Genomic DNA, 15,771 nt, shown 5'->3' on the forward strand with positions numbered 1-15,771 from the left:
TTCCATGCCTAGGACTTCCAAAACTATGTTGAAGTATAGTGGCGAAAGCGGACATCCTTGTCTTTTCCTGATCTTAGAGGAAATGCTTTCAGTTTTTCACCATTGAGAAGACAGTTGTTGTGGGTTTGTTGTATATGGCCTTTATTATGTTGAGGTAGGTTCCCTCTATGCCCACTTACTGGAGAGTTTTTATCATAAATGGGTGTTGAATTTTGTCAAAAGCTTTTTCCGCATCTATTGATATGATCATATGGTTTTTATTCTTCAATTTGTTAATATGGTGTATCACATTGATTGATTTATGTATATTGAAGAATCCTTGCATCCCTGGGATAAATCCCACTTGTTCGTGGTGTATGATCCTTTTAATGTGATGTTGGATTCTGTTTGCTAGTATTTTGTTGAGGATTTTTGCATCTATATTCATCAGTGATATTGGTCTGTAATTTTCTTTGTTTGTAGTATCTTTGTCTGGTTTTGGTATCTCGGTGATGGTGGCCTCATAGGATGAGTCTGGGAGTGTTCCTTCCTCTGTAATTTTTTGGAAGAGTTTGAGAAGGATGGGTGTTAGCTCGTCTCTAAATGTTTGATAGAATTCACCTGTGAAGCCATCTGGTCCTGGACTTTTGTTTCTTGGAAGATTTTTATCACAGTTTCAATTTCATTACTTGTGATTGGTCTGTTCATATTTTCTATTTCTTCCTGGTTCAGTCTTGGAAGGTTATACCTTTCTAAGAATTTGTCCATTTCTTCCAGGTTGTCCATTTTATTGGCATAGAGTTGCTTGTAGTAGTCTCTTAGGATGCTTTGCATTTCTGCTGTGTCTGTTGTAACTTCTCCTTTTTCATTTCTAATTTTATTGATTTGAGCCCTCTCCCTCTTTTTTTTTGATGAGTCTGGCTAATAGTTTATCAATTTTATCTTCTCAGAGAACCAGCTTTTAATTTTATTGATCTTTGCTATGGTTTTCTTTGTTTCTATTTAATTTATTTCTGCTCTGATCATTATGATATCTTTCCTTCGGCTAATTTTGGGTTTTGTTTGTTCTTCTTTCTCTAGTTCCTTTAGGTGTAAGGTCAGATTGTTTATTTGAGATGTTTTCTTGTTTCTTGAGGTAGGCTTGTATTGCTATAAACTTCCCTCTTAGAACTGCTCTTGCTGCATCCCATATGTTTTGGATTGTCGTGTTTTCATTGTCATTTGTCTCTAGGTATATTTTGATTTCCTCTTTGATTTCTTCAGTGATCTCTTGGTTATTTAGTAACATATTGTTTAGCCTCCATGTGTGTGTGTTTTTTATGTTTTTTTCCCTGTAATTGATTTCTAATCTCATAGCATCGTGGTCAGAAAAGATGCTTGATATGATTTCAATTTTCTTAAATTTACTTAAGCTTGATTTGTGACCCAAGATGTGATCTATCCTGGAGAATGTTCCATGTACACTTGAGAAGAAAGTGTAATCTGCTGTTTTTGGATGGAATGTCCTATAAATATCAATTAAATCTATATGGTCTATTGTGTCATTTAAAGCTTTGGTTTCCTTATTACTTTTCTGTTTGTATGATCTGTCCATTGGTGTAAGTGAGATATTAAAGTCCCCCACTATTATTGTGTTACTATCAATTTCCTCTTTTATAGCTGTTAGCAGTTGCCTTATGTATTGAGGTGCTCCTATGTTGGGTGCATATGTATTTATAATTGTTCTATCTTCTTCTTGGATTGATCCCTTGATCATAGTGTCCTTCCTTGTCTCTTCTAACATTCTTTATTTTAAAGTCTATTTTATCTGATATGAGTATTGCTACTCCAGCTTTCTTTTGATTTCCATTTGCATGGAATATCTTTTTCCACCCCCTCACTTTCAGTCTGTATGTGTCCCTAGGTCTGAAGTGGGTCTCTTGTAGACAGCATATATATGGGTTTTGTTTTTGTGTCCATTCAGCGAGCCTGTGTCTTTTGGTTGGAGCATTTAATCCATTCATGTTTAAGGTAATTATCAATATGTATGTTCCTATTACCATTTTCTTAATTGTTATGTGTTTGTTTTTGTAGGTCCTTTTCTTCTTTTGTGTTTCCCACTTAGAGAAGTTCCTTTAGCATTTGTTGTAGAGCTGGTTTGGCGGTGCTGAATTCTCTTAGCTTTTGCTTGTCTGTAAAGCTTTTGATTTCTCTGTCAAATCTGAATGAGATCCTTGCCAGGTAGAGTAATCTTGGTTGTAGGTTCTTCCCTTTCATCACTTTAAATATATCATGCCACTCCCTTCTGGCTTGTAGAGTTTCTGCTGAGAAATCAGCTGTTAACCTTATGGGAGTTCCCTTCTATTTTATTTATCATTTTTCCCTTGTTGCTTTCAATAATTTTTCTTTGTCTTTAATTTTTGTCAGTTTGATTACGATGTGTCTTGGTGTGTTTCTTCTTGGGCTGATCCTGACTGGGACTCTCTGCACTTCCTGGACTTGGGTGACTATTTCCTTTCCCATGTTAGGGAAGTTTTCGACTATAATATCTTCCAAGATTTTCTTGGGTCTTTCTCTCTTCTCCTTCTTGGACCCCTATGATGCGAATGTTGTTGCATTTAATGTTGTCCCAGAGGTCTCTTAGGCTGTATTCATTTCTTTTCATTCTTTTTTTCTTTATTCTGTTCTTTTGCAGTGAATTCCACCATTCTGTCTTCCAGGTCACTTATCCGTTCTTCTGCCTCAGTTATTCTGCTATTGATTCCTTCTAGTGTATTTTTCATTTCTGTTATTGTATTGTTCATCTCTGTTTTTTTGTTTTTTAATTTTTCTAGGTGTTTGTTCTTTAATTCTTCTAGGTCTTTGTTAAACATTTCTTGCATCTTCTTGATCTTTGCCTCCATTCTTTTTTCGAGGTCCTGGATCATCTTCACTCTCATTATTTTGAATTCTTTTTTCTGGAAGGTTGCCTATATCAACTTCATTTAGTTGTTTTTCTGGGGTTTTATCTTGTTCCTTCATCTGGTATATAGCCCTCTGCCTTTTCATCTTGTCTATCTTTCTGTGAATGTGGTTTTTGTTCCACAGCCTGCAGGGTTGTAGTTCTTCTTGCTTCTGCTGTCTGCCCTCTGGTGGATGAGGCTGTCTAAGAGGCTTGTGCCAGTTTCCTGATGGCAGGGACTGGTGGTGGGTAGAGCTGGGTGTTGCTCTGGTGGGCAGAGCTCAGTAAAACTTTAATCCACTTGCCTGCTGATGGGTGGGGCTGGGTTCCCTCCCTGTTGGTTGTTTGGCCTGAGGCAACCTAACACTGGAAACTTCCCCGGCTCTTTGGTGGCGCTAATGGCAGACTGTGGTAGGGCTCACGCCAAGGAATACTTCCCAGAACTTCTGCTGCCAGTGTTCTTGTCCCCAGAGTGAGGCACAGCCAACCCCGCCTCTGCAGGAGACCCTCCAACACTGTCATGTAGGTCTGATTCAGTCTCCTATGAGGTCACTGCTCCTTCCCCTGGGTCCTGATGCATGCACTACTTTGTGTGTGCCCTCCACGTGTGGAGTCTCTATTTCCCCCAGTCCTGTTGAAGTCCTGCAATCAAATCCTGCTAGGCTTCAAAGTCTGATTCTCTAGGAATTCCTCCTCCCGTTGCCGGACCCCCAGGTTGGGAAGCCTGACATGGGGCTCAGAACCTTCACTCCAGTGGGTGGATTTCTGTGGTATAAGTGTTCTCCAGTCTGTGAATCACCCACCCAGCAGTTATGGGATTTGATTTTATTGCGATTGTGCCCCTCCTAGCATCTCATTGTGGCTTCTCCTTTGTCTTTGGATGTGTGGTATATTTTTTGGTGAGTTCCAGTGTCTTCCTGTTGATGACTGTTGAGCAGTTAGTTGTGACTCCAGTGCTCTCACAAGAGGCAGTCCAAACCCCTTTACATAAACCATCTACTTTAATCCTTACCTGATAATAACATACTATTAATCATATTTTACAGCTGATATTTATTAAGCATGATACATTTTTATCAACATCTGTTACTTATTTCTCAAAATCATACTATGAAACAGGTTCAATCACTTCATGAGGAATCAGATAGCCATTTAGCCAGGTTCATTTACCCATGACTGCTGCTCTCCAAGAGAAGGACTTTGCTCCAACATTTCACATTGTTATTGCCAACAAAGAAAAAATGATCTGAAAGCTGAAACCCTGGTGACCAAACAGGTCCTTGTACTTACTCATCACTTTGAAGTTAGTGGTAATTCAATTTCTGGTTCTAATTCCCACAAGACTGAAATTTTATTTTATTTTTTTGAGTCTGAAGGCTATATGATAATATAAAAAAATTCATTAGTAAATAAGCAGAAAAGTACATACTTTCATGCTCTGATTCTAATGATCTCCAGGGAAATATACTAATTAAGGGCAGAGAGGCATGGGGATCCAGGGCCTGGGCCAGAGTCAGAACCCCAGTCTTCTTACTTTTCCCCATGTGACCTTGGGAGTAAGTTGCTTTACTGAACTTTAGTTTTAATAGTATCTATATCATAGGACTCCTGTAAGGAATAAGGGATTAATCCATTCAAAGAACTTGGAATGGTGCTTAACCCAAGTGGGTCCTCAATAATTCTTCATGAGCATTGCGCAAGCAGGCAGACATACCAGTACATGTGCCCAGCTTCTGGTCTCAAAAATATTGGGTTGGCCAAAGAGTTCATTCAGGTTTTTCTGTAAGACGTTATGGAACGTTCCAAACTTTCTGGCCAACCCAATATTAGCAGGAATGATTGACTTATGAAACAACTTTTTTCTTTTAAACAATGTGATTAAATTTCAGTGCTTCAAAAGACACCATAAAGAAAATAAGGGCTTCCCTGCTGGTGCAGTGGTTAAGAATCTGCCTGCCAATGCAGGGGACTAGGGTTTGAGCCCTGGTCTAGGAAGAGCCCACATGCCGCAGAGCAACTAAGCCTGTGAGCTACAGCTACGGAGCCCGCTCACCACAACTACTGAAGCCCGTGCGCCTAGAGCCCGTGCTCCACAACAAGAGAAGCCACTGCAGTGAGAAGCCTGTGAACCACAACAAAGATTTACCCCCGTTCGCCACAACTAGAGAAAGCCCATGGGCAGCAACAAAGACCCAACACAGCCAAAAGTAAATAATTAATTAATTAATTAATTTTTTAAAAAAGATAATAAAAAGATAATCCACAGACTGGGGAAAAATATTTCAAATTATATATCTGATGAATAATTTGTATTTGGAATATATAAAGAATCTTTGTAATTCTATAATAAGACAACCTCAAGATAAATAACTCAAGACAAGTAACTCAAAAAATGAACAAATGATATAAACAGCCATTTTACCAAGAATGCTTAAGAAGAACATTAAAATCATGTTCAACAACATTAGTCATTAGGGAAATGCATATTTAAAACACAGTGAGAGACCACTTCACACCCACTAGGTTGGTTATACTGAAAAGACAAACAATAGCAAATGTCGAGGATACAAAGAAACTGGAACCTTCCTGCCTTGTTTGTGGGAATGTAAAATGATACAGCCACTGTGCAAAATAGTTTGACAGTTTCTTACAAAGTTAAATATAAATTTACCACACAACTCAGCACTTCCACTCCTAGGTATCCATCCAAAGATTTTATGTGAAGACTCATAGCAGCATTTTCACAATAGCCCCAAAGTGAAATAAAATGTCCATCATCTGGTGAATTTATATAAAAAAATGTGGTATATTTATACAATGGGACACTCTACAACAATAAAAAGGAATAGATTACTGATACTTACTAGAGTATTAGTGAACATGCAAAAAGTGCTAAATGAAAGAAGACGGATGCAAAAGGCTTCATATTTTATGGTTTCATGTATATGAAATGCAGGGGGGAAAAAAGTCAAATCTATGGAGACAGAAAGAGATCAATCTAGGCCTCGGTGCGGGAGCAGAAGTTGACAGATGAGACAAAGCAACTTTATGGGGTGATAGAAATGTTCTAAACTGGGTGATGGTGAGAGTTGTACAACTCTATAATCTACTAAAATCATTGAACTATATACTTACAATGGGTGAATTTTACAGAATGTAAAAAAAATCTGTAAGAAATGTGGTAAGTACAAAGTTATACAAGGATATTATGAAAACACTGAGGCATATCATCTCACTGTATCCAGCTTCTGCACCAGATGGTGCCTGAAATGACTATGAGTGAACAAAAATCAGCAGCTGAATTGGAAGAAGGAAGTCTAGGCAAGGAGGCAGGCTGAGCCACGGCACGAGGGTGAGAAATGGACATGCTGAGACACACAGAGGAGACTGGAGGAATCGCCAGGACATTGTGTGAACGCTGCCTATTGGGACTTTGCATCAGTTTGTTAGGTGAATGGAGGGATGAGGAAGAGTTATTTTTCTCTGTCTTATATTCCATTTTGAAAATAGATATATTAATAATGGGACAAAAAAAGAAGACTGCTTTCAGATGGCCCCATGTTGGAAAGTTTAGTACTACCCAGCTTAGGGTACTGAGGAGTCACAGGCATGCTGTTTGTAGCCATGATACTTGTGGAATCCTAATCACAAATTAATAAAGAGCCAAGGCCCTCTCCTTGGCTTTTATGACTTTATTTTCTGTGTTGCAAGAATAACCCAATCAAGATGGCCTTATTTATATACTAAAGAGTGAGAAATGACTACCAACATGTTGACAGTATAGGAATTTTTTTCTTGTTTTTTAATAGGAGTTTGGAATCTCTCAAGGAATACATTAATGGTCTTTCAAATAATACTTTCCTGATGCATATACTACCTGAAATAATAATTCAAAAATATTTAGAGATATGCCAAAAAGAACTTTCTGTGGAGAAGCTTAGAGCACATTTTCCTTGGATCTAACATGCCCTGCAATGTTTTGATCACTATTATTTCACCAAAACCTCATGAGAACTGGCAGACCACCAAGAACCTTGGAGAATATTTGTTTTTACTTTTGTTGCTAACTGTGTGTCTAGTTCACTAGAATATATCTGTCAAACAAATATGGTCGACTCAATGCAGTGGGTTTTTATTAGAAACATGCTTAAATTAGAATGTATAGGAAATATCCTGACTTCTTTTTGATAAGATATAAGCATTTTGAAAAGATATAAGACAGCTGAAAAATTTATTTCAATAATACAGTAAACAAGTCTCAGGCATCTTATGTGTCACTTCTCAAGCCTTAGATTAGGCTCCAGTATGGTAAATTTAAAAGATCTATAAGACATGGTCAGTCTATTTCCCTACTGGGGTTTGGATAAAGAGGAGGGGGTCAGGGGATAGGCAGACTGACACTAAACTATGGCAACATGTGATAAGACACTCAGTGCTTTAGAAACATTTTAGAATATCACGGATTACATGGACTAATTTTGCTTAGAGAGGTCAAAGAAAGTATCTAGGGATATACGCTATCTGAGTTGGGCCTTGAGTAATTAAGTCCCTAGGAGTGGGGAATAAAAATGATTACATGCCTGCAATCATTTCTATATTTGGCAGAAAAATCAGGCTCAAGAAGCAATAGGGGTATCCTTTCCCTAAAACTGCTTTTGAAGACCATACGTGCTGTAGATGACTCTGCCAGTCCCACCCTTCCCCTTGGTACTCAGCAAACCCTCTGCTTCTTGCTGCACCCACTGGACTCTTGTCTGAAGGCTTTCTCTAGGCTCAGGAGCACATTAGGCCTGCAAGAAGAACAGGCTGGAATGCTGTCTTAGCCCAGCAACAGCCCTCAACCCTGAGCTGCATTCCACTTGGCCTCCAGAGGTCCCTGGGGAACAGAGGCTGACTTACCCACAGCACCTGCCCGTTAATGGAGTCTATATATTAACTCCTTCTTCTTCCTGTCCCACTTCCCCACTCTCCCACCAGTACTTCCTTTCATAACCATCTATGAGTTACCCGTCACTGTGTAACAACTACCCTAAAATATAGTGACTTGAAATGACACCCATTTTATTTCACTCACAATTTTGTAAATCAAGAATTCAAGCAGACCCCGTTGGGTGATTCTTCTGTTCGGCACTGACTGAGGACAGGTGGTAGTATAGTCAATTGGTGGACTGCCTGCTCTATAGGGTACAGGACTGTTCCACTTTCATGCTAGATGACTTAGCAAGAATGGCTAAAAGGCTGCACTCAGCTGGAACCATCAACCAAAATATCTAATTTTGGCCTCTCCAGCACGGTGGTCTCAGGGTGGTCTGGCTTCTTACCTGTTATCGTAGGACCTCCAGAGGGAGTGCTCTGAATGTCGGCTAGTGGAAACTGCCATTCTCTTAAGGCCCAGAAATTGCACGGTTACATCTGCAGTACTGATCTGACACAGAACACCCCGACAAAGAAAACACTACAGACCCCACCTAGGAATGGCAGGAATAGCAGAGTCAGGATCACCTCCAGAGAAATCAACCTAAAACACGTGTTTCAGATTAAGCACCGTAATGAAGCACCACACCTCAGGGGTCACAATTCACCTAGCTATTAGAAAAGCACGTGGGGAGGCACGGAGATGGAAATTCCAGCCCTTCCTGAGGAGTCCAGCTCAGTGGGGCACACCCTGCTCCTATATAATCCCACCCAACGCTCTGGAGAAGAGCAAGCACACCTGTTTCCTAGTACACCCATTTGCATACAGTGCTTCCCCAGCCATGGGCCGGGCATGTCCTGATGTCACTTCTCTCATTAGCCTACTGGTGGCTCTGAGAAACTCAATTCCCACTCCTACCGCAACCCTAAAGCTGACATTGTCACCTCATCTGAGGAGGCCCTTTAGCACTGCTTGTGATTGCTCTTGATGTGGGTGATCTGGGTGTGTGGGAGTGGACAGAGGGCAGGCACCAGTGTTCACAGCTCACCCAGGCAGAGCTCAGCTGAGTACGGTTATTGAGGATGGGTAATAATGTTTTAACTTAATTTTTCTTCTTTTCTTTTTCTCTACTTCCTGTGCTTTTATGGGAACAAAGAGTGATTTCCCACAAAGGGATCTAATGGCTGGCAAAGACTGACATGATATACCATTTTAGGGGTATTGTATATATCACCTGAGCAAAACTTGTCAGTAGTTTTAAGCTAGATTCTTTTTTTTTTTCTAACATTTTAATTAATTTATTTTTTAACATTCTTATTGGAGTATAATTGCTTTACGATGGTGTGTTAGTTTCTGCTTTATAACAAAGTAGATCACCTATACGTATCCATATATCCCCATATCCCCTCATCCCCTCCCTCTTGCGTCTCCCTCCCACCCTCCCTATCCCACCCCTCTAGGTGGTCACAAAGCACTGAGCTGATCTCCCTGTGCTATGTGGCTGCTTCCCACTAGCTATCTATTTTACATTAGGTAGTGTATATATGTCCTCTCTCACCTCGTCCCAGTTTACCCTTCCCCCTTCCCATGTCCTTAAGTCCATTCTCTACGTCTGGGTCTTTATTCCTGTCCTGCCCCTAGGTACTTCAGAATCTTTTTTTTTTTTTTTTTTTAGAGTCCATATATATATATTAGCATACGGTATTTGTTTTTCTCTTTCTGACTTACTGCACTCTGTATGACAGTCTCTAGGTCCATCCACCTCACTACAAATAACTCAGTTTCGTTTCTTTTTATGGCTGAGTAATATTCCATTGTATATATACACCACATCTTCTTTACCCATTCATCTGTTGATGGACACTCAGGTTGCTTCTGTGTCCTGGCTATTGTAAATAGAGCTGCAATGAACATCGTGGTACATGACTCTTTTTGAATTATGGTTTTCTCAGGGTATATGCCCAGTAGTGGGATTGCTGGGTCTTATGGTAGTTCTATTTTTAGTGTTTTAAGGAACCTCCATACTGTTCTCCATAGTGGCTATATCAATTTACATTCACATCAACAGTGCAAGAGTGTTCCCTTTTCTCCACAACCTCTCCAGCATTTATTGTTTGTAGATTTTTTGATGACGGCCATTCTGACTGGTGTGAGGTGGTACCTCATTGTAGTTTGGATTTGCATTTCTCTAATGATTAGTGATGTTGAGCATCCTTTCATGTGTTTGTTGGCAATCTGTATATCTTCTTTGCAGAAATGTCTATTTAGGTCTTCTGCCCATTTTTGGATTGGGTTGTTTGTGTTTTTGATATTGAGCTGCATGAGCTGTTTATATATTTTGGAGATTAATCCTTTGTCAATTGCTTTGTTTGAAAATATTTTCTCCCATTCTGAGGGTTGTCTTTTTGTCTTGTTTATGGTTTCCTTTGCTTTGCAAAAGCTTTTAAGTTTCATTAGGTCCCATTTGTTTATTTTTGTTTTTATTTCCATTTCTCTAGGAGATAGGTCAAAAAGGATCTTGCTGTGATTTATGCCATACAGTGTTCTACCTATGTTTTCCTCTAATAGTTTTATAGTGTCTGGCCTTACATTTAGGTCTTTAATCCATTTTGAGTTTATTTTTGTGTATGGTGTTAGGGAGTGTTCTAATTTCATTCTTTTACATGTAGCTGTCCAGTTTTCCCAGCACCACTTATTGAAGAGGCTGTCTTTTCTCCATTGTATATTCTTGCCTTCTTTATCAAAGATAAGGTGACCATATGTGTGTGGGTTTATCTCTGGGCTTTCTATCCTGTTCCATTAATCTATATTTCTGTTTTTGTGCCAGTACCATACTGTCTTGATTACTGTTCAAGCTAGATTCTTAAGACCTAGAAATTCTGTATTCTGTTTCCAAGTTATTTGCTAAATGAGTGACCTTTGAAAGAAATAAGCCTTATATGATTTAGTTTCTCCTAACTGACACATTGCAATAATAATCCTTCTCTGACTCACTTCACAGGGTGTGAAAGCATCAAATAGAGGAAGAGATGTAGAAGTGATATGAAAACGAGAAAAGACCAAAACCTTGATTAAATGTCTCAATTCCTTGATAGCAAAGATTGTTACTATGCCTGGGTCATACTAAACATGTAATAATTACTGAAATGAATAAAAGCATTATCGTTAGTTCTGCAAAAAATTAATAGTAGTTTGTAAATTATACAGAAAAGATGTTTTGATCCCACAGAATAAGAACCAGCAAACAATTAGAACCAGTCAGTAATTAACCTCTAGCAAGAAGTATTATGAATTGTCCCAAACCCACAAGTTCAAGGAAACTGCAACTTTTGCAACTTTGAAAAATACAAAGAATCCTGGCCTAGTGCAATTCTAAGAAGAAAAATTTTGGTTGCATTGGAAAGAGAAAATAGTGAGGAGACAGAATTTTTCTATGAAGCAGATGGATTATTTTTTAGCTCTTAGGAAATATTGTAACCAGCCGCCATAAAAGCCTCCAGCTGAGATGTTTAAAGGTGAGCAGTTCCAGCCTTCAACCAGGCAGTCTGGGGGAGTGGTGAGTCGCTGTGCAAAAGAACAGGGAGTCATGTGGTCCAACTGTAAAATAGAAAAATTGCATGTAATTATTTTACGAGCAGAGTGCGACGATGTGAAAGGAAGAACTAATGATGGTGCTCTCAGCTTGTTAGAGGCTTTTCCTTCTGGGGAGCTCAAGGTTACAAGAAGTATTGCTCACTGGAATTTTTTTCTTCCTTATACAAAATGTTACAATAAACCCTGCACCGAGGGGGTTAATGCTGCAAAGGATGTTTTTAAATAATTTCTGTGACTAAAGCCGGAGATACAAGCCTGGCAATAATTCTCCCTGACTTCAAGCATCCTGTATTGATTGATTAATTATTCCACCAATGAACTAACAGGTATTGACCTTATCTGGTTGAGTAGCATTTAGCCAAAAGTCAGTAATCTAAATCGATCACTTAATGGAACATCAAAGCTCAGCATTCTGACAGGTTTATGTCATTCAGCAAAAATCTGTCTATGTTTTGCTGATACCTTGACCTTTTGTATCAAACAGTCTTTACAGAAAACGAAAAGCAATGAGAAAATTAAATCTTGTAAATAATGCTTTGTTATGTAAAAGGAAGTTCTTCTTGGACTATTAAAAATAGCTTCTGCTAAGATTCCATTGAGCAGTTTCTTTGCAAACTGAAAAGAAGTTTTCTGCATGCTTGCAATTCATGATATTCTGCTGAAGCAAGAAATTATCAAAACAATGAATCCTGGACTAATTAACACTGCAGCAGAGCTTCACAGAGATAACACTGAACAAATTGGATTCTCTAGGGAGGGGTCCATATAAGGAGGACTTGGGCCAATGATTCAGAATGGGCAGGCCTAGCTGCTGTCTTTGCCCATTCTAAGTTCCAGAATCCTGATTAAATATTCAGACAAATCCACTGATCCAATCCAATAACTATCTATCTACCTCAAAAACTGGAAGAGTTTTTCACAACAGAAGGCTCAGTTGACAATACCTAAGCCCACCTTTACAGTGATCGTTATATACTCTGGTATCAGATTTATGGACAGTGAATATGAAAAATACACAGTAGATTCTTACTATCTATCTCCTCCTCATTAAGGAATTGGTGATGAAACCCTTAACAAACATGGCTCAAGCAATGGTCTCTAGAGTAGTTCCTCCAGAATACTCTCCTGTGGCTCCAGTACTACTGTTGTCCCATGAGGTCTGGCTGCATAAGGATGCTCACTTCTTACCTGAGAACTCTTATTTTTACGTTTTAACTATTTCTCATGCACTTGACTCAAGTACAGTTACTGAGGACAAAGGCTTGTCTTCTAGGAAGATTCTGCTACCTTCCATCACGTGAAGACAGTGGTTCTACCCATGCAGCGCTATATCACAGTGCAATATGCTCTCTCTCTGTATCTCTGCTCCTAAAGGCTGCTTTTGGTCTGGAGGATGCACCTTCTAATACGCTGGAGTGCTAAGTGGTAAGCCTATTCAGTTTGAAGCTCTTTTAGTTTGAAGCAGCTATTTCTGCTTGGAGCCTTACTTAAAATGCTTCTAACAATTGCCAAGCACCATTTCAGTTCATCACATGCAGTGCTCTCCATTTGAAGACAAGCCATGAGCTGTGTCTCCCTTACATTTCGATAAGCTTGTACACTCCATGTCACTCTAAAATCTAGGTCTATGTCTATGACTTGTTTATTAATTAAAACTAAAATTTATCCTTACCAACAATGCTTTCCAATAAATGTTGAGTATTTTCCACAGCTAATCTAATAATCACTGTTTAGAATAAAAATGGTAAACAGATTTCAGCCTGGATTCTACTCCTTCTACGTTTATTAATTATTTCTGTGGCTCCGGGTAAGTCACGTGTCATGAGTTTCCTTACCTGCAACATACGGGTGTTGGCCTAGGAGAAACTTAAGATCAACTCTGTCACTTACATTCTGCTATGCTCTACTGAGTATTTATCAATCAGTTATTTCAGAATATGTTGACAGGGAAGCTCACACACACACAAAATAATAACAATATGCTGGCGTAACTTTTCCTCCAAGCTAAAATGAAATCAGAAGAGGCATGAAATAGGAAAAATACATTAACCTTAAATGACCACATGGGGCAATTTGACCGATTAGTAGATAAAGTTCAATGCTTTTGAACTGAAAGTTGGTTTCATTAAGAACCTGACCTAACAGGCACAGCTCATATGGTATCACAGTCACCAAACGAAAAAATGCTGTAAAACATTTAGGATCTCTGAGGAAGGAGGGAGAACTCAGACTCTCATCTGGGCCTTCTGTGCTCTTGTGGTTCATTAACAATAAAGAGAAAATCTTAAATGGATAGTTTTCACATTAGAATTATTTTCCCTTTAACTCTAGAGTGATTAAATTGAATCAAGGTGGCTAGAAAAATATGTACATCTTTTATTATGATTCTGTAGAATGCATGATGTATTTTGTCTAAAAATAGTCCTTACTTTTGGTCAGAACATACATATTAATACTGACTGTGACTGACATATTAGTCACTTGTTTAGATTTTGTGCTCATTTTGTATAAACTGTAGAACTTTGTCTCCTTATATATTGTGCTCCATGATATAAACTAGTCAACTGAATTTACATTAATGCTTATTTATCTTCATAATATGCACATAGATCCTATATACTAAGTAGAAGATACAAGTAGGAGATACATCGTCCTTCTGGAGAAATAAGATTTACTTTTCCAAAAGCACTAACCTTTGGATTTCATAATTTGAAGAAGGATACACATATCTTCTTGGCAGAAAAAGTTAGCAGAATAAACAGCCATACAATTGGACAGAACTTATTCCAGGCAGCTTGGGAAACAAGTGTATAAAGCATTGGTGAGTATAACTAAATTAGGCAAACTAATACCAACTGTTAAATTTCTAGAAGTCCAAGTCATTGAGAGAATGAGGAACCAGGAATCTAGATATATGAAGTCCAGTGATTAAAATACAGACTCTGATTCATATAAGAGGCATTACTCACTCTACTGCAGTTCAGGGTTCCCAAATGTTTTGGCCTCAGGACACTTTTATACTCTTAATAACTATTGAGGACCTCAAAGAGCTTTGGTTCATGTGGGTTCTACCAACTGATATTTAACCACATTAAAAATTAATTTATTTTTAAAAGACAATAACAAACATCTTACATGTAAAACAAATAACAGTTTTAAGAAAAATAGCTACACTTTTCAAAAAAAATTAATGGAAAGAATGACATTGTTTTACTTTTTTTTTTCAAATTTAACATGCGTCTTATATGAAGGTAGCTAGAGTCTCACATCTGCACTTACATTTAATTTGTTGCAGTATGTTATTTTGGTTGAAGTAATAAAGAAAATCAGACCTCACACAGATCTGTTGTTGTAAAAATATTTTAATAAATTTTTCATATAATTGTGGATATTCTTTTTGCTACTACTACAAAACTCACTAAGTGGTAGTTTCCTAAAAATCAGTTGCAATGCAGAATCTATAACCATATCAAGGAATTTCTGCATCTTAATTCATTAAAATTCTTTATTCTATCTTTTGTATGCAATTTTTTATTATGTATGGCATTTTATATGGAATTTTCACCCGTAAGTGACTTTTAATAGATTTTATTTTGGGGGAGAGTTTTAGGTTCACAGCAGAATTGAGCAGAAAGTACAGAGAGTCGCTATATACCTCCTGCTCCCACACATGCATACCTTCCCCCCACAATCAACATCCTGCACCACAGTGGTACATTCGTTACAATCGATGAACCTACATTGACACGTCATTATCACCCAAAGTCCATTGTTTACACTAGGGTTCGTTCTTGGTGTTGTACACTGTATGGATTTTGACAAATGTATAATGACATGTAGCTATTATTATAGTGTCATACAGAATACTTTTACTGTCCTAAAAGTTCTCTGTGCTTCACCCATTTATCCCTACCTCCCTCCAACCCCTGACAAACACTGATCTTTGTACTGTCTCCATAGTTTTATCTTTTCCAGAATGTCATAAAGTCGGAATTACATAGTATGTAGCTTTTTCAGGTTGGCTTCTTTCATTTAGTAATATGCATTTAAGATTCCTTCATGTCTTCTCATGGCTTCATAGGTCATTTCTTTCTAGTGATGAATAATATTCCATCATCTAGATGTACCACAGTTTATCCATTCAGCTACTGAAGGACATCTCGGTTGCTTTCATATTTTGACAATTGAATAAAGCTTATATAAACATGCATGTGCAGGTTTTTGTGTGGATATAAGTTTTCAACTCCTTTGGGTAAATACTAAAAGGCACAACTGCTGGATCATGTGGTAAGAGTATGTCTAGTTTTGTAAAAAATCTGCCAACCTGTCTTCCAAACTGGCTGCACCATCTTGCATTTCCACA

The 15,771-nt window shown here is 38.2% G+C and overlaps 1 long non-coding RNA gene across 1 annotated transcript in view; it reads right to left on the reverse strand.

Moving 5' to 3' along the window:
• Positions 1-10,559: 10,559 nt before the first annotated feature.
• Positions 10,560-15,771, reverse strand: part of LOC114892384 — a 160,524-nt gene continuing 155,312 nt past the window's right edge. Inside the window, exon 4 of the long non-coding RNA XR_003792711.1 lies at positions 10,560-11,411. This is a non-coding gene — a long non-coding RNA (uncharacterized LOC114892384). The remainder of the gene's footprint in view (positions 11,412-15,771) is intronic.

Source organism: Monodon monoceros, unplaced genomic scaffold, assembly GCF_005190385.1.
Source record: "Monodon monoceros isolate NGI ecotype Baffin Bay Population unplaced genomic scaffold, NGI_Narwhal_1 Super_Scaffold_12, whole genome shotgun sequence".
Lineage (NCBI taxonomy): Eukaryota > Metazoa > Chordata > Mammalia > Artiodactyla > Monodontidae > Monodon > Monodon monoceros.